We start from the raw sequence: 20,923 nt of genomic DNA, 5'->3' as shown, positions 1-20,923 counted from the left end.
TGTATTTAATAAAAAATGATTTTAAAACTTTACATTATATTAGATTACTGTGTATTTTCAAGCGAAAAATAGCTTGTGAATTGAATTAGCAGAACTTAATAGATACATTTTGAATTTTTAAAGATGAAGTTATCAAAATATTTTTTTGTTTTGTTTTCTAAAAACTGAATTTGAAATTGAGTCAGTTCATTTTTTTCCCGTCAAATGATTTTCAATTAATATTTTTAAGGTTTGAAGAAATAGCTTTTGAAGTAAGTTAACTGAACTATTTAATAAACTTTGTCTCTTTGACTTCAAAGGATATTTTACTTATTGAACTTACAAACGCAGATTATTGTTTTTGATGGAACACGTAAAAATAAAAATGTCGATTTATTTAAAATTTGTTTAAAAGCAAATTTCGAATTCTATAACAAAATTCCTTTTTTCTTTTGAAGCAAAGCCTATACAATTTAGTTTTTGCATCTAAAATAAAATTCAATGCTAATCATAATAAGACTCAATGATTTAATTTCTTTTTATCTATAATAAAGTTAATTTTTGATCACATAAATTTCTAGGATTTAATCGGGAAATTCACTAGATATCACGTGAAGTCAAAATTTTGAGCCGAAATGCAGTTAGAAAACTCGAGCTGTTACATTTGTGATATGACTGTGAGTTCCAGTGAATGGACTTCTTTGAAATAACAAAGGTCATAAAATCTTGAACAGAACTTAAAAATAATTTCTTTTCGGGAAAAAAAAGTCAGATTTTTTAAAAAGAATTTCGCAATTTTTTTATTGCTTTCCGCAGAAGTAGAAACAAAAGGAGAGGGAAAAAAAAACTTTGTCTAAATACACAAGTAAACAAAGCGCAACAAACAAAAGGCCAAAGACACTTCATCCTTAGAACAAAGGAACTCCCTCTGTGACAGTTTCTTGAAAATGTCGGTCTTTCACGTTGTGCCGTGATTATTTTTAGCGATTGTTGTGAAGCTTTTTTTAATAGTATCTCCGTCACCGTTTTACGACAGGCAAGTTGCTTTTCACTACAATGTATAACATTTTGAAAAGAATCATTCTCTGCAGAATACTCTCAACATCATCCCTTCAGAAAGGCTGCATTCAATTTCTATTCATGATGAGTGTTTAAATCTGGTTCTGTCAAAAAATATTTTTATACTAGAAAGAAGGTAGTTTACTGAATAAGTCCGAATCAAGATTTTAAGAATAAAAAAAATTTTCACTGTTTCATTTGGATTTTTTTTTTTTTTTTTACTATATCGCGTATAAAAAACCGAGTTAAATTTTTAAACTCATTAATCATTTATTATTATCGTTTTCACTTATTAAATATTTATTGAATATTAAATGTAATTTTTTTTCTTTTTTTAAAAATCGTCTGCTTTTACTTTTACAAATCCATTATGCAATCCAATTCGACAAAGATGTTGGAAATGCCTAGTAAGGAGCTCCGTTTAATACTAACTTATGCATCGAATAAACGAAAGGAAATATCAAATTCCTGATGTGTAAAAAAGAATAAATATTTTTGGCAAAAATCTAAGAAAAAAGAAGTTACTATTTATTATAAAATTTATAATAATAAATTATATAAAAAATATTGATCAAACAAATTCTAAAAATTAAATTGTACTTAAATGGAATATCTATGTAACTTATTGGAAATATCGATAAATAAATTTATATTTTAAAACTTTTTAATTATGCTTACATATTTAATTTTTAATAAAATTCTATTCAATTAACTGAAGCTAAAAATGAGTCAAAAAAGACTTACGATATTCTAACGGTGCATAAAAATTTTAAAATTACTAAGCTAGTTTAGTTTAGTTACATTACCGTCCCGTTTTAAAGCAACACTAAGGCTATTTTGGGACGGATCTCGTCATTTTGAACCGCGTTACATGACGAGGACGACACCTGAGCTGGCACCCTCCTCCATTGCCAAACTTCAGCACCACACGACATCATCGGGAGCACCCGGCTGATTTAACGTACATCAGGTCCTCTTAGACATAATTCTTCTGTGCAATCGGATCTCGAGCTTGAAATCCTCTGGTTCCGAAGCCGTGACCTTACCACCAGGCCTCCGCGTCCCTTAAGATTATTAAAACATGAGATTAAAGTAGGACAAACAATTAAAAAAAATTCAAAAATTTTAAAATATAGCATTTAAATCACATATCAAAATGTAATATGTAACAAATTCAACTCAAACTTAACCTTAAAAATTGTCTATCAAAAGTAAAAATATCCAAAGAAAATAACTTCAACATTGGTAAAGGCGCACTAGCGATAGATGTAAGTAAGCAGGTAAATGATCTTTAATATTTCAATTGAAAAAAAAAGATATTGTTATAAAATATATTTAAATTAAATTTAAAAATTGATGAAAAATCGGGAAATATTTTTTTAGATATGGAATTTATGTCAGCAAAATGCTAATTTTTTAAAAATTTATAAATGTGTAAAAATAATTTGGGGCAATGATTTATGTGTATTCATAAAATGAAATGGTGACCATAGTTATAAAACGTATGACGGAAAAAATGTAAAATTTTTCATCGTTCATTTCACTCCATTTAGAAGTTTGTTGAGACTTTTTAAAAGAGCAAAAATTCCTTCTAGATGGTAAGGATGTGTGCCAAATTTCATAAAATCTAGTAAGAACTGAGGAATTGTACAAGGTTCAAACATGTAACTAAACAAATAAATGGATGTTCCATTTTATATAAATACATATTATTTATCGCCGTTATATTTTTTCCAATTTGTAAACACCATTTACATGTAATGTTTATAAATAAAGTAAGATATACCTTTCAAGTATGTGAATTCTATTAATATGATAGCATTTTTCTTCAAATTTGTAAAAAATAATTCAGTCGAATGTTGTCAGTAACAGAAGAGTTGTTTTGTATTTTCAAAATATTATTTCATAGTTTTATTTTTAGTCCAAACAATTTTTCAAATTTAAATTCAATCGATTCTCAAATATCCTTCCATAAATGGAGCAAGACAGGAGGATAATAGAAAATACAAATTGACTGGAATTCTATAAATGCAGTCCAAAAAATAAGAAAATTGTGCACATTGTAAGATAAATTTAATTATGTTCATTTAAGTAAACCGCAATAATTATAAAATAAGGTATAATTTACAATATGAAGACAAACGCTTTTAAAGTAAATAAATCTATAAACAAAAATTAAAGTTAGTGATAAAAAGTCTTTAAAATTTATTTCCTCATTTAATGATAAAGAGACGCACTCATTTAAAAGTTAAACCTAAGATGAGACAAAATTGACAGTTTAACAATTTATTGTTTATTGTAACAGATGCTAGAATGCAGTGTCTGCTAAGGCAAATAATTCCTGATTTTAGTATGGAAAGTTATTATTTTTTAACTAAGCCGGGAATCATCAATAGTAGAAAGTATACTATATAATTTTTTTTAAATATCTGACAAAAAAGCAATAATTTTTTAAAAATAAAGCATGCATTTGTTACACATATTTTATATTGATTTATAAGAGTAAGCATAATAGATTTGTATAATTATTATTTTATCTCTGTTGCCAGAGGTTAATTTAATAGTTTGATAAAAGTGCTGTTTCATTTCATGTTAAAACTTTTGCGACTTTCATTACTTAAATAAATTTGCAAAAATATACTTTTGATATTTTGATAAACGAAATAAAATAAGTGACTTATTGTTTAAAACATTTTAAACCATAATGTACTTAGGGTACTTTTTACGTATTACAATCAGAATAGTTGAATTTTAAAAGAATGACTCAACTCAATGACTGTCGCACGATTCGCGTGTGACCCACCCTTATTCTTTTATTAGTTCAGTTAATATTGTTACGAAATTTCCCGGGTTCGTTTGGATAGTGGAAGTTATATGGTGTGGAGAACGCTCAATCAGCAGTAGAAAATAAAACAACGACGTTTATTTACACGAAGACACACAGGACAGCACAAAGACGACAACTATATACAGCACAGAAGACGATTATCTTCAGCCGAGACGTGCAGCATACATTAGCGCACAGCTTATTTCAGCACTAGCTTCACTCCGTCGCTGCTCCGCTTTTCTCTGAAAGGCTAGTTCTTTACCGTCGATCCCGACTACTCTTCGACTCCACTGGTCACGACTTCTCAATTCACCACGACTCCCCGGCAGCTGCAGCTCCTTTTATAGGTCTCAGGAGGCGGGGCTAGAAGCCTCTCAACCAATCAGGAACTTTCGAGGCGTATATCGGTTCCTAATGGACGGATCGGAAAAATTATCGATGTTTCGGGTATAATCTATTTTGGCGTCAAACTCGCCAAATTCGTCGCCAAGTTTGTCGCCAAGCTCTGGGACCTCCAACGCGACACCCGGACTCCGTCCAATACAGATGACTGTAAAACAGTCTTTCTGATGATGGAACCAACTATGCTGGGAAGCAGCATCACAGATTTGTAACAATATTATATGATCCCCTTTCTCCTACAATTAAAAGATAACAAAGAAGTGTTCATGTAATTAGATAAACGATCTGATTCACAGGTGAAAATAATGGCAGCTAATGGGTTAAAATTCTCAACTTCAAAACTCTTTCATCTGAATTAAAAATGGAAACAAAATAAGATGATTCACTTTTCACTCCAAAAGAAAATAAAATATAAAAAAATAAGCTTCTAAACTCAGATTTTAAATTGCTAATCTTCAAACAAACACTTTGGGATTTTCTTCCAAAGGTGCATTCAGATGCTTGAAGAGACATGCATTATTCATTAACTTTCAAGAGAAGATTTGCTAAGCACAGACATTAAAATATGCGAGTATATTTTCAGAAATTTGTGTTTGATCATATTTTGAATTTCATGCGTGTAAAGGAAATTAATTCACTGAAGGTGTGATGTTGAAAACTCAGATTAAAAAGTAAATGCATATTTATAAACTTTAAAATCAAATTACTTCTACTTTTTTTTTAATATACTCTTTTTGAAAGAGATTACTATTGATGAGTTGTAAATACAACAAATAACATTAATTAAAGTTTAATTACACAAATTTATGGATACAAATTTTAGAATTTTCCATATATGGGAATTTTTTTAATGCTGTTTAATCAATATAATTTTTTATTTTTTAAATGATAATTACCTTACATTTAAAGAAGTAATGTTACAGACATCCATAAATAATGTCTCAGTGATAGTTATTCGGCTATATTTTCATTTAAACTGGAAAATAACATAAAGTTAAAAGGATTATTAAAAATTATTTTACTTAATCTTATTTCAATATAAAGTATTTCTCATCAATAAAAAAATAATCCTGATGCGTTTAATTTTAATTCTGGGCGACGCAGAGAGAACTTAATAAAGGGGCTGGTGGTCTGGTACATCTGGTTAGAAGAAAAACCGATTCTCTTAACTTCTGGCTCCTCTCCCATTCGATATGCACCATAGAACTTGGAAAAGAACTTATCCATAACACTGAAACCGAATTAAAAATCAATCATGATTCTTATTTTCCATTCGATATCACCATAGATATGGGAAAAAATGTTGTTTATAATGCTGAAACCGAATGAAAAATAAATTCTTATTCTTTTTTCTATTCGATATATATCATAAAACATGAAAAGGACTTATTCATAACATTAAAACTGTACGTCAATTCATAACATTAAAACTGTAAAATCAATTCTTATACTTTTTTTCATTCGATATGCACCATAGAGATAGTAAAAGAACGTATCTATAATACTTAAACCGAATGAAAAATTAATTCTTATTCTTTTTTCCATTCGATATGCACCATAGGTCTTGGAAAAGAAGTTATCCTTAATGGTGAAACCGAATGAAAAATCAATTCTTATTCTTTTTTTCCATTCTATATGCACCATAGATCTAGTAAAACTTATCCATAATACTGAAACCAAATGAAAATTCAGTTCTTATTCTTTTTTCCATTCGATATGCACCATATGTCTTGGAAAAGAAGTTATTCTTTTTAGTGAAACCGAATGAAAAATCAATTCTTATTCTTTTTTCCATTCGATATGTATCATAAAACATGAAAAGAACTTATTCCTAATATTAAAACTGTATGAAAAATCAATTCTTATTCTTTTTTCCATTCGATATGCATCATAGATCAGGTAAAAGAACTTATCCATAATATAGTAATCAAATGGAAATTCAGTTATTATTCTTTTTTCCATTCGATATGCACCATAGGTCTTGGAAAAAAAGTTATCTTTAATGGGGAAACCGAATGAAAAATCAATTCTTATTCTTTTTTCCATTCGATATGCACCATAGGTCTTGGGAAAAAAATTCCTAATAGTGAAACTGAATAAAAAAGCAATTCTTATTTTTTTTTCCATTTGATATGCACCATAAAACTTGGAAAAGAGCTTACCCGTAATACTAAAACCAAATGAAAAATCAATTCTTATTTGTTCTGACATCTTCTTCCATTCGATATATGTCACAGAATTCGAGAAAGGCCTTAGCCGTAACACTAAAGCCCAAAATGCAAATACTTAATATTTGATGAAATTGAAATGAAGAAATGTTTTGAAGAAGTAAATATTTCAAAACTGAAATTAGGTTTTACAATGAAATATCCAGCTTATTATAACTTCCATTTCTAATCCAGGCATCAATCAACACGATAGACTATGATTCAAAAATCACTCTGTGTTTTACTTAAAAATAAAAATTGGACTTTACACGTTGTGTATAGTGTTGGCCGACTTGGTGTCGATGCAAATTACATATAAGATGGTATCAAAGTTCACGTCTAGTCGATCAACAGGAAGAGATCGACTTTCAATATGCAATCTTTTCTACGAAATGAATATGAAACACCTTGTAAAATGCAAGTATACGATAAAGAAGAACTGCAGCACTTTTTACAGCTCGTTATGCAAAAAAGTGAATTTAAAGCAAAAAATTATGTCCAAAATAAATGACAGAAGGAGTGGTCTTTCCCCAAATGTCTTGCATGCGCGCTAATAAAAATGTTATCCCTCTCTTGTTTGTCATTTCAGTGAGGCCCTGAATGCCCCAAGTGCTCAGATTTTTATTTTCAGAGTCTACAAATGAACGTGTTTTGCTTCATAGTATAATGAAGAAGAAAACTAAGAATGCTTTTTGGCTACCATTTTTTCAACAGGTTGAAACCAAAATTTGACGTAGAAACTATAATTTTAATGATACAATAATGCCGAATTTTAGTAATTTGCATTTTTGAGTTAATGCGCTTAGATGCATGAGAAAGTATTTTAAATGCGGGTCAATATTTTAGTGAATTTCATTTAAAATTTAAAAAAATAAATATCTAAGTTTTAGATGCTGAATTTCATTAATCTAAGGCATTGCACTGTTTGATGGATGGATGGATGGATGGATATTGGAGTTTTATGGCACAAGAGCCAAAACTGGCTATGCTGCACCAAAACAAGTGGTATGTGTATATTACCATATGATTGTTAAACAAAACATTTCCTCAAGGTTAAAATACAAACAACGTTTTACACTTATAAAAAGAAAGCGCAATAAGTTTAAAAGACAAAGATCTTAAAATTCAGACTCCAATTATGGAAAAAATTCCAAGAAAATGTTTAAAATCCCAATAGTTTTCATATAAAATGTAAAAAATTTATGGCTCTTAAAAATTTAAAGATATTCCTGTGAGGGTGTTCTCCCACCAATTCATGCATTTCCAATGTTAATGAATTAAAAAACCGCACACGATGAGAATTAAATTTAGGACACTGAATTAAAATGTGTAAAACTGTAAGATTAACACTGTAGTCTGAGCACATCGGTGGACGCTGACCAAACAAAAGATATTTGTGCGTAAGGCGGGTGTGACCAATGCGTAGTCTGGTTAATTTGACACCTGCCCCTCTAACCGAGACAGCAGGCCAGAAGTTAACATTCGGTTTAATAAAATGCAATTTATTTTGCATTTCTCTATTCCAGGATTCTTGCCAAACAGAAAGTATGTACTTGTCATATGTGGCAAACAGATCAGAATGAGTGCAAGGTCGTGACAGACTATGTAGAGCCGCTCTCGCAGCGCAATCAGCCTTTTCATTGCCAACTATACCTACATGACTAGGTATCCAGCAGAAAAGTATGCTGAATCCCTTTGTTTGAAGAGTTTTTAAGCGACAATGAATATTGATTGCAACAGGATGTTTGCATTTTGTAAAATGACACAATGTCTCCAAGGCGCTCATACTATCTGAATAAATGCAATATTGCACTTTTTGAATTTTTGCGTTTACATGCATACGGAAACACAAACAGACAATCAATCTTTTGATAGATTTAGTTCACAATTTGATGCAAATCTAACCTTAAATGCTATATCATTCTACCGAATTTTACCTAAATCCTTACATTTTGTAAGTATCGTGCTCATTTAAATTTGAGCAGACAAACAGATTTCTTCTGAATTGATTTCATTAAAAATGAGATAAAAACTACTAATTTGATACAAAGGGAACATGATAAATTTCGTCTCAAGCAGTTTTTTGAGTTACAAACAGAGAGACATGATTCCAAAAATGTGTTTTTACCATTCGGGATCGTTCCGGAACGCAGAAATTCGACAAACTATACAGATCGACTTTTTTTGGCGATTACAATATTTTCTGTTTGTGTATTTCATGTACGAGAAAATAATAAAAAAAATCCTTTAATATTACTTCTACACATTTAACCCTTTCTAGGGCCGTGGGAAGTATGCTTCCCACCAAATTTATCAATCTTTGTATGAATTTATGTGGGTTGGCATAAGTTCTGACAAATTTTTTTGGTAAGTCAGAAACTTAGATGCTTTAGTTCTTTATCTCACACAAAATGATGTGTCTTGATTTGTTACTTAATTATTAATGAACCAAATTAATTAATGAATCAAATTAAATTTATCTAATAAGCTAAATGAATACCTTTTCTTATTCTAATTTCAAGCCTAAAAATATTTTAACATAATATGACTAGAAAAAAATGGCCTTTTAAAGGGTTAAAAAAGGAAATTTGAATTTAAAATATCTGGTTATTATTTCCCATATACAAAAGGAGTACAATTATTGTAATTTTAAGGCATACTTGTTGTAAAAAACAAGTATTTGAGCGCCCATAGTCCATGGTCATCACAAAGATGTATTGCAAAATATCTCCTGCGAATCCCTTTTCAGTCCATATTGATTTTGTAAGCGGCTCTATTTCTACGGGGATTGATTAACCGAGATTATGAGGCTTAGGATGCGAGCGGAAATTGACCATTTGCGAGAATGCGGACTCTCGATGTTCCCGATATTAAGCTGTCTGGAATGCTGGCTATTGCCCGATAAACAGAGAACGTTTCATGAAGATTTTTCTTTTTTTAATCTCGAGATTTAGGAAAGCTCCATGGTTGGGCGGAGTGGTTATGCATGCTGCTTTCAGGAGTTATCTGGAACATATAAATCGTTTGTAGCTTCGAGTTATAATATTTCTACTCTAGTTCGCCCCATTAGCGTCACTCAAGTCTTTGAAGAGGGATAAAAGTTCTGAATATCTTGGTAAGCATTCGACTATGAGTATCAGAAGCTTAGGGCAAGATATTAATTCCACCTCAGACGAGTCTGCAATCTTAAAATGGAATGTATTTTATTAGAATTTCTCTGAGGTTTGCACATCTGCACTTTCTGATAGAAATATGTAGCAGTCATTGTTACTGTAAAGCAATGGCGGCTTGTCAGTTCAGAAACGAGCAATACTGCAAAAAATAATTCACCAGAGCAAATAATTAAATGCAATTCTTAAAAAAACGGCTTTACCTCTAAAGCGCCGAAAATTATTAATTTCATTTTAGAAAATTCTCGTAGTATGTTTTACCGATAAATGATATCTAAGAAAGAGTGTTCCAAAATTAATACAATATTTGAATTTGCCACCATTCGTGCAGAAAAAAGCTGGAAACAATAATTAAAAACCCATTTGACAGCTGATAGTTTAGTAAAAATGGAACGTGACACAATGTGTGAACAATGTGTTAACGCAAGATTTGAATTAAATAAAAAACACAGTTTTTTTCTTTAAATTGTTATATTTTTATTGAATCATAAAGTACACAGGATACAGTTACATATGGAATAACGCATTGGGCAAATGGCTTCTACGGTTTTGCTGGCCTATACGCACTCTTTTGTTGGAATTTTCCATAGCCATTTTGCATAAATGTGGCTTAATATCGTTGATGAAGCGTTGAATTTCTTACTTCAATGCGTGCTTGTGGGCTTGTTAGCATAAACATTTGATTTTAAATAACTTCATAAAAAGAAATCCATTAATGTCAAATCACACGATCTTGTGGGCCAATTCTCAAATTTTCGAACTATGGTCACCAGACTTTCGTTATTTTCGAAATATTGTTTAACAATGAGAATACGTTGTTCAGTCTTTACTAACCCTAAACTATCAGCTGTGAAATGATTTTTAATAGTGTTACCAACGCTTTACTGTCCGAATGGTGGCAAATTCAAATCTTGCGTTAATTTTGGGACACCCTTTAAAAGAAAACGAATGGGCATTGAAGCAGATGAGTTGCCAGAACAAAGTGAAAACGAAAACAGAGCCAAATAGTAGTTAAGTAGAATAAACAAGAGAAGCCAATCAAGATGGCAGAAGTTAACCTCACAATAGAAAGAAATACACTCACGCATATGGATCCCTCATTTGACTGTGGTCTGCTCTCAGATCAGCCTAACCACCGCCAAACTCAATGGGATAAATGCTCAGTTTTTGCCTTTGGCCATTGCTCAGTGAGCGAATTTTGATACCTTCAGGAACTGTTCACCAAGCAGTCTTAGCTTGGGAATCTCTTTTATTTAGTGATTCTTTTTTGTCTTATTTCTTTGTTTTTATTTTATTTATTTATTTTAAATGTACGTTAATTTGCATGTTTAATGCGGAAAAAGTAACCAAAACGGTTTAAAAACGAAGAAACATCCTATTAAAATAGTTTTAGGGAATGATGAAGTTCTAACAGATGAGTCGCCATTGCTGTATAGTTTGTTTCCGAATGTTGATGCTGAATTACACAATAATGTAGAATTAATCGTATTTTTTCAGCAATAATCTCATTTGGATTTATTTTATAAAAATTAAAATGAGATACGTTTTAATTAAAAATTAAAGCAAAATTTATTTTACTAGATTCTCGTTGAAATTAGAGGCTTATAATTGTATGGAATTCGATAGATATGTATGCTAATGATGCGAACATCGGAGCAGCGGAGCTGGTAAACAACCTGATATTATTTTGTTTCTTTCGAAACGTTTCCCGAATTTTTTTCATCAGTTTCTATTATCTTATTTTATAAAAGATAAAAAAACTGTTTTATTAAGCAACGTGAAATAATATTTTCTTTTAAAAATACGAATTGATAAAGCTTAAATGTTTGATAATTAAAAGCGAATTTTCGAAAGCGTTGATTGAAAGAGAATGATTTAATTATTAATTGATTTTATTTGTCTAAAAAATAAACTAAAAGGGAACTTACCTACCCAAATTTTAATATGTTTAGAATAATGTAATCATAATTAATTTCTGTCGCCATATTATTTCTTCATAATTTTCTAATTTTAAGTACGTAAGATATACTAAGATATGCACAGATACAAGCAAATTTTGCAACAGAACAGTCAGAAACGCAAAGGCAGGCAGGCAGCTGCACTGAGATCTTTGTCAATGAATTATGCAAAAAAAGATAACCAAATAAAATATATTACACAAAAATTAAAAATATTGTAGAATTCCAATCATATAAATATCTGAAGCTTGTATCGCTTTATATAGGAATCCATTTGATAGCTTACTTTCAACACAGTACTCATAATCAATATCCCGAAATAGTTATTATCTCTTTCTATATCCCATTATCGCATCCATCATGCTGTATATAACTGGTAATGTTGTTATTAAATAGTGCTGTTCAGATGTTATAAATAGGAATTCCCTTAAGTCAGTATAGTGCATTTTTTATTCTGTATATACCATTCTTTCACTTAATTCAATGATAAAGTGTTCTCTGTAATGCCCTCCCCCCGAAAATACATTTCCTTCACGGACTGGATCCCAAATTTGATATAGATCTATAATTTTCATGTTGCCTTTGTCAGTAGCCTTACCATGTCACCAGAATTGTCTTTACCATATACAGGATGTTCCATCAAATTATTAAAGGAAAATCAAGCAAATTAATTTTTGCTGTATGACATTTATTCGGAAATGTTAAGGAGGTGGGTCATTACAAAGGGGCCTTGTTAGTGAATTAAGTAAAAAACAAAGTGACTCATAATTCAAAATATAAAATATAGAATTAATAAAATATGTATTTAAATTAGCATAACAACTAACTTTGTTGCATAAATTTAAATATGCGAAGTGTGGATCTCATCGGACTTCATTTCCTTTGCTGTAATTCAAAAGTATATAGTTGACACTGCATCCTATTTGCAATTATTTATCTGTCACATTATGTAAGACTTTGTATTGCAATCATTGATAATGATGATGTCGTGTCCGCGTTACCACGGAAAGGGAGGGGGCAGTAGCTTCTGAGGGTAAAGACCCCTGAGCACCCGAGAGCAGAAGTCTGACTTCTAGTTCGTATGAAGATGAAGCTCACACATTCGCTTGCACAACCCCTTTTTACAAGGGGGCACATTCACACACCTCTCAGATAGAACACAGATGAAGAACAACCGTGCCAGAACCAGGATTCAAACCCAGGACACCCTGATCACGGGGAAGATGCGCTACCCCTATGCAAGGACGCCGGCCATTGCAATCATTCAAGCAAATCTATTATTAGAGTAATAAAAATTTACATTCCCTTAAAGTATTATAGTATATTTTATTCAGTATATCCTTTTATTTAGTATACTCTGACCCTCGGGGGGGGGCACCTCGAAATGAGGATGAGATGCTTCCGCCATGGTGGTTGGATCTCGCCACCCTGGAGGGTACACTAATAGGTGGGGGATCTGGCTCCTCCCATCTATAACGGGACGTACTTCCTTCGGGGAGGGTTGTACCGTTGCCGGTGACGGCCCTTAGGACTCAACCACAGTTCCCGCCAATTGCTGTTGCGGCGGTCCGGTCATTCAGTTTTTTGGTTTAAATCCGTGTGCCTTCGTGTCGGGTCGGAGAGTTAGATGATTGACTTATTTAGTATACTCTGATAACCATCTATATAATCCTTTAAATTACTTGAAAAAGAGTCAAATATGTTTATGATATTTCAATGCAAAATTGACTTGTTTCTGCACATCTGACTTATATTGAAATTCTTCAAGCAATCTATTTGAATATGTATACGCACAGCAACATTTCCTTTTTGTTAAGTTTTTAAGGTGAAATCCTGAGGGCAGACATCTTAGTGACAATGTGGAAACAAATATTAAATCTTTTGTGCCACTTTTAAAAACAAACATGATGAAGAGATGAAATATTAATAAACAATGCGAACCCTATTTACCCTTGCTAAGCCATTAAAGACGACTGGGAGGGCGAAAAACCCATACTAAGCCCCTAAAAACCGTACAACGACATTACGTTATTGAGACACAGCAATGTTTAATGCTGTAGGAATATTTGCAAATTCTTCTTTCCAGACGCAACGTATATTTATATAACCATAAGATATATTTGCATAGCTTTCAAGAAATCCTTTTCATGCAGTGTTAGTATTAAAAAGATAAATTATAATTAATATCTCGGGGAAATGTTCGAGTAAATAGAAATAAATGTCAACATAAAACCCTTTCAAAGCTTGTTGACTTCATTTCTTCACGCAAAAAAATAATTTAAAAAAAACCCGAAAAATCCAAGGATAATGAAAGAAAGAAATTTAATGGAAGAAATATCTGCACGAGGCAAAATTTCGATAACTTCATGTCTAAGCTTACTTGGTTCTGTCAACAAATATCGCATGCAGTTGAGAGCTCGGAGAGTCATCTACTTAGCATATTTTATAGCATTTCTTTAGAAATGTATAATCTACAATGCAATGCATAAATTAGAGTACATATAGGAAAACTACTGGATGTAAATATCTCCTAGATATTTAAAAAAAACCCAACTCTATTCATCAAATTAAAACTTTCTAGGAACAATGTGAAAATTGCCCTTAGCGAGTAAATATTGCACAAGAATCGATTTTTCTATTTTTCTCATTTCTGTCAGCCGAACAATCTGGGGAAGAGGGTAGGAGTAACTACGTGTTCTGGAATTATTGCATTTGCTGCTAATATAAGGATTGAGTTTTTTCGCTGGAGTAATTTACGTGATTATTGGGGATAAGGTCTGGTTATTTTACTTTTGTATCTTAAATACAAATATGTCATACTGATTTTTTATAGAAGAAAATCACGTGGAATGATTTTTTTTGTTACCAAAATATATGCGATAAAACTGAGGATGACATATTGCCAATTGTAGTCGTAATTTAGGTGCTAGACTCTTAGATAGAAGCATACTTTAGTAGATTCAACAACTTTCAATAAAATCGTTCAAATTCAAATAAAAAGCATAAAATGCAAAATACGCATATGACATTATTAATTTTATTATTTAAGAAAAAGAGTTTTGTTAAAAACAGTTTTTATAAGACATTATTATAAGTATACTAAAGAGAAGATATTTTATTTCCCTATTTTTCAACTATTTAGTCTTTAATTTATCATTGACAATATTTTTTAAAAAACTTATGATAATGTTTTTCTAAAATTTAATACCAGGTGACGCCACAATACATCTCCATAGTATATAGAATCAAAATTTAATGAAATTAACCAGTTAAATGCGTTTGCCGCGTACGCGTCAATCCAAATCTTCCTTTCGGTCCGATCGATGTGAAATTTTTTTAACAAATAAAAGTAAAATTTTATTTGCTTTAATATATTTTTTTGTAAAATTTACTATACAATCAGATTTTAAAAGACATTATTATAAGTATACTAAAGAGAAGATATTTTATTTCCCTGTTTTTCAACTATTTAGTCTTTAATTTATAACATATCATTGACAATATTTTTAAAAAAAACTTATGATAATGTTTTTCTAAAATATAATACCAGGTGACACCACAATACATCTCCATAGTATATAGAATCGAAATTATATGAAATTAACCAGTTAAATGCGTTTGCCGTGTGCGCGTCAATCCAAATATTCATTTCGACCCGATCGATGTGAATTTTTTTTAACAGATAAAAGTGAAATTTCATTTGCTTTAATATAATTTTTTGCAAAATTTACTATACAATCATTTGTATTACGTTCGACGTGTAATGCGCCATTAATTGCCTTTAAAAAGAAAGACAATGAACTTCCGCATTTAAGTGGTTAATAGATTTTTTGATAGCTAAGTTTTGAAATTATTAAAATAGCATGTTATCATCAAGAATACACAGGAATACAAAATTTGAAAACTCTGTTACATCAGAAAAATACAGAATAAGATTAATAAAAACAGTTTTTGCAAGCCCTTTTATTAATGTATTACCAACATTTGTATTTTGAATATTTTCAGTTTTCCAGATTTTAATTTATAATTTATTATTGTAGATGTTAGTGAAATAGTTTTTTCCATTACTCCCCACTAAGTGGAGACACATGTATGAAATCAAAATTTAATTTAATTATTTTATTAATAATTAATATTCGAAAATATTGAAACAATTATTTAAATTTATAATTCATTATTATAAATATTACAGGAAAGTGATACTAATTTTTTTCGCAAATTCATCATTAATAGCTTCACAGGTCCAAAAGCAAAATGTAATTTCATAGTTTTATTAACTAATAATTAAGTTCTGAAAATATAAAAAAATAATTTTAATTTATGATTCATTATCATAAATAATACATTTTTGGAATTCTATTAACATGATAATTCCAAAACGCTTTGAGGTTGATGGATGAAATCTGGTATATAATCTTTACACTGGATTTGTAGATATCTATCTAATTTTGCATGAAATTCAAGCGTAGGAAGTTTGAATGGATTATCAAAATTTAGAATTAAAAAAAAAAGAATCATTCATAAATATGAATATAACATTAAAACAGTTTTGAAAATGCAGAAACGAATGTAACTTTTTAAAGAAGCACTAAAACAAAACTCAAACGGTTCTGAAAAAGAAATTGCTTTTATATTATATATAAGCAATTTCTTCAGTATATTTTTTAAATGTCTGTTATGTACCGAAAAATAAAAATCGTATTGAATATAATTGAAAAAATAAATCGAAATCGAAAATAATTGAAAAAAAAAAAGAAACGAAATCGTGCACGCTGTACTTTACGAATACATACACTTTTAAATGAAACTATGCATTAACTTTACAGTAAGATAAACTGATAGAAAATTATTTAAACTTTTTTTATTTCATTGATAAATGATGAAACATGCTTAAAAAGTCTTATTAAAGAAAATTAAACTTCAATTTATTACAGAGAATGTTTTTTAACTAAGCCAAATACAGAGAGGGATTTCGGAAAAGGAAGATTAAGCAGCTGTTTTGGCCCGTTAAGCTCAGAAGGGGCCACAAGCAGATGGATTAAAAACATTATTTTTCTTGTTGCCAAATAAACAAATAAATTTATTAAAAAAATTAGAAATTCCAATAGTTAAAAATATCAGGAATATATTAAAGCTAAGATGCATAACTTTTTTTTTTAATTTTTTAACAAAAAAATGTGTCTTTTATTAGATGCGAATAATTTAGAAAAATTATTTATTTTTTTTAAAGTTAGTTTATTTTTTTCTGTTGAAATTTTAACAAAACAAAATGCACCAATTGGCTACATTAGGAATCAAACAATAACCCAGTGACACAAATCAGATTATAACAATTCTGCAATTAATATATCAGTTCTTTTTACTAATATATTTATTTGCCGGTGTCCTGGCATAGGTGATCTGGGCTTCCCGGGTTCCAGCCCCAGTCGGGCCATTGTTGTTCTTCAGCTGTATTCTATGTGAGGTGTGTGAATGTGCCCCCCTGTAAAAAAGGATTCTGCAGGCGAATACGGTGCATGAGTAGCAGAGCCTTAGCTTTAGATGGCGCTACTGAAAATAAGAGACACTCTCTCTGCTTAAAAGCACTGACTTCTTCAGTGTACTTGTCTATGACACTTGAAATAAGAAACAACATGACACTAATATTTTTTTTTTACAATGCAAAAAATATTTTGATAGCATTTATAATTGTAGAATTATTCTTACAACAGTCATCTTGATATTTTTCTAAGTTTCCATTTCAAATCTAATTCTAGTATCTCTGTCTGCCATACATCTTTTCTGAAAATATTTATCAAAATGCATTTAAAATGGGATTTCAAAGCACTCATTGTTGCCATTTAAAACAGTCATGTGAAACTTATAAGCAGAAACAAAAATGCGTAGCCAAATGGCTACACGATGCAATGTAGGGTTAACTTTTTATAAAGTATATTTCATCAGGTTCTGATAAAATTCATTACATTTATTTAATAAATACAATATTTGTAAATATGGAACTTGATTTAATTAAGCTACTGGTCTTGAACAATGTAAATGTAAATAAATAGAAACAATGTAAATAAATAGAAACATACATTTTCATGCACTCAACGAAATAAAAAATAGATAAAATAAATCATTAACAAGTTGATTAAATTTATAATATATAGAAATTGTAAAACTAATTGATCATCTGATTAAAAGAGGATCCTGACTGCATAGATGTTGCCCAGTCAAAAATTAATATACATAAAACAAAAGAACTTAGAAATAGAATAAACGATTTCTAAGAATGAACTTCTTAGAAATAGAATAAACGAACAGCATATAAAAGAGAACAAGAACGACGAATAAAACTGCAGGACTTTAAATAATAGATTGGAATTAAATTGAAATTTTCAAATAAACCGAAGCTTTAGTGTATGAATTAAATTGATTAAAAACACTACACTATATGCCTTTGAAAGGCATAAACAAATGCTAAAGAAACGAGAGTGGGTTGGAATGGAACATAAAATATTGAAAACTCGATCTGTCTAAGAAAACTGAAAAAGAAAGTGAAAACACTAATAAAATCTTGACAGCTCAGCTACGCTAGTGATAATATTCTAAAAGAAAGCTAACAGCTTGAAGTTATTTTTGAGCCGAAACAGATCGCACTCTAACCTGCAACTCAAATAACAATAAACAAAAAAAAAGGGTAAATTCAAAAGTTGAATAAATAATAAGTTAGTTCCTTTGGATTGCAGACAATAAAATTACGTTGATATTTATTTCGGCTTTTTTTTCTGGATGTCTTTTACGTCAAAAAGTTCAAGGACAAACATTTGGGAAGGCTCCAGATTCAAAGTCAAAAAAGAAAAATCATCTTTTTCTTCCCTCTTTTTTTTTTTTTATATGATGAAAAAAAATCTTCGTCTTTATTATTACGCTGGATTGCCCTGGCTGTCTGACGCACACGTTGACTTGTTACTGTTTACGTTCTATTCGGAAATGCAACCTCTGGAACAGTTCTTTAATTATGTTGCCTTTCAGGACTTCCGCAGGACTGTTGTTTAGTTTGTATTTTCCTGTTCATGATAGAGTTCTTTTTTTCTGTTCGTAAATTTTTTTTATGTTTCAACTTTCAGTTCATCTTTTCAATTAAGACTTAGATGCAAAAAAAAATCAGACATTGTTTAATTTTTAGCTGGTGAAAAATAGTAAAAAGAAGAAGAAAAAAAAAGTTGATTCCGTGAGTGTTCTTGAGAGAGCTTGTTTTTAAGTAGTGAAAATTAGGTAAAGAAAGTTTTCTTTTTTAAATTCTTGCTTTTATCTTTTTAATGAATGTTTGCGCTTGTTTTTCTTTTCTTTTCTTTTTTTTACAAACTCAGACAAAAGGTTAATTTTTTTTATTAAGATTACTAGTAATAAAACTTTAAAAATATGCCTTGTTGGGGTTATTATCTTAAAATATTTTTTTATTGATTCTGGATAAAAAATTCATTCTTGTTAAAAATAATTTATCTGTCTTGAGATAGATGATAATCGATTGCTGCTGGTAATATTAAGTCGATTTTGGCAAAAATGTAGAAAAATGTTTTTTTTTTAAATATTTATTATTCTTATTGCCAGAATATTTTCTTTATAATTTATAATTTTGTTTCTCAGTTCATTGTTTGGAAAGTTGCTTTCATTTTTATATTTGCATAAAATATATTTTAATGCCATTTTCTGAAATCCTAAACTTTGATAAAATCTTTTTATTAAAAATCCAATACATATATTTAATTCAAATTTGGCATTGCAATTTTTTAATGTTTTAGAGTTCCTAAACTACGAAATAAATAATCTGTGCATTAAAAAAGATTTTACAGTTGTTTTAATACTTCATAATGCGAAATTATATAAAATTTCATATAATATATTAATTGAACCTCAGTATTTAAAGGATAGGAATACATTTTATTTCATAATTTGAGAACTAAGTGATATTTTCGAAATTTTGAACAAATCGTTTGATTTTTATTTTTTTATGTCATTGTGTTATTTATTTATTTATCTCTTTTTAGCCTTTGTTTTTCTTCCAATTTTGAAAAACCAACTTTTGATTTTAACTGGCGTATTTTTATTTCATGAGTACTTTTCAGTCATTTTCAAGAAATAATTCAAATATATAATTTTATATCAATTTTCAAAAAAAAATTATTTTGAATGTAGTTGCATGCCTTAAAAATAATTCATTTGCCTTAAGACTCTAAATTAATGTGCAATTTTCATGCAAGTCCATTTTCTTCATATTTGCTGTAGTAAAGAATTGTTCATTTGTTTCCATTACCATCTTTGAATGGAATGGTATGAGTTCACATGATGTTAAAGTAATATGACAAAAGATACTGTACATATTATCTAACCATCTTATTTAACAGCGTCTGTACTAAAAAAAATATTCTGGTTTTCTCGGTTGTTTCTATATTTATTGGAAGAATTCTCAAAGGTCAAGAAATAATTAACAATGATAAATTTATTTTATTCTTTACTACATCAAGGTTAAATGTTGAAACTCAAATGAAATTACGATTATGAATATGTAATGTATCTAAAATACAATATATACATATATAAATTAATATATATCTAAAATTTTCAAGTTTTCAGAAACTAAGTATAATTTAGAAATATAATCCTATTTTCGATATACTAATAATCAAAAAATCTTAACATATTTAAAAAAAATGTGATTAAAAATATCGAAATATCTTAACTAATTTATAAGAAAACTGCTTAAATTTTTAAATTTCGTAGTAAAATTAGCCAGAGCGAAACTTAATTTCATTTTGGAATTCATGGAATGAACAACAGCACTTAAAATCTTACACTACTTAAAATCTTACGAACAAGAACAAGACATTTAATATTCATATGTAACCCCAAATACATACATATATATATATATATATATATATATATATATATATATATATATATATATATATATATATATATATATATATATCAGATTATTACTAACGCCATCTGTTGGATTTTAAGATATAGCAATATTTTAAAAAAAATTTTAAGAATCGTGCTATATTTGTAATATAAATTCTCGGACATTAACTGTAAAATAAAAATCTATCTCTTTAGTGAATCGTTAGCTAGTGCATCATTTTGAATCCCACTCTGGGCTTTCTTATTTATTTTAAATTTAAAAAAAAATTTAGTAACATCCCAAGTATTCGATAATAAGTTTCCTACATCATTAACGAGCACACAAAAAGTTTCAAAACCTCATTTATTCCTGAATAATAAATCCAGATAGAGCACTCAAGATCTCATTCGCATTGAAGTAACTATTCT

At 29.5% G+C, this 20,923-nt stretch overlaps 1 protein-coding gene across 3 annotated transcripts in view; it reads left to right on the top strand.

Annotated features, from left to right (window-relative positions):
* The window catches only part of LOC129964762 (insulin-like growth factor-binding protein complex acid labile subunit), a 177,794-nt gene that overhangs the window by 58,618 nt on the left and 98,253 nt on the right, over positions 1-20,923 (top strand). Inside the window, exon 1 of one of the 3 annotated variants that reach the window (XM_056079130.1) lies at positions 18,765-18,862. The exons of the other annotated variants lie outside the window; for them this stretch is intronic. The gene's annotated coding sequence lies outside the window, so the exon portion shown is untranslated. Of the gene's footprint in view, positions 1-18,764; positions 18,863-20,923 lie in introns of those variants that run through there. 3 annotated transcript variants of the gene reach the window in all.

The sequence above is a fragment of the Argiope bruennichi genome, chromosome 1 (genome assembly GCF_947563725.1).
Source record: "Argiope bruennichi chromosome 1, qqArgBrue1.1, whole genome shotgun sequence".
In the NCBI taxonomy this organism is placed as follows: domain Eukaryota; kingdom Metazoa; phylum Arthropoda; class Arachnida; order Araneae; family Araneidae; genus Argiope; species Argiope bruennichi.
The sequence above is the reverse complement of the archived record's forward strand: the minus strand, read 5'-3'. Positions and strand labels throughout refer to the sequence as shown.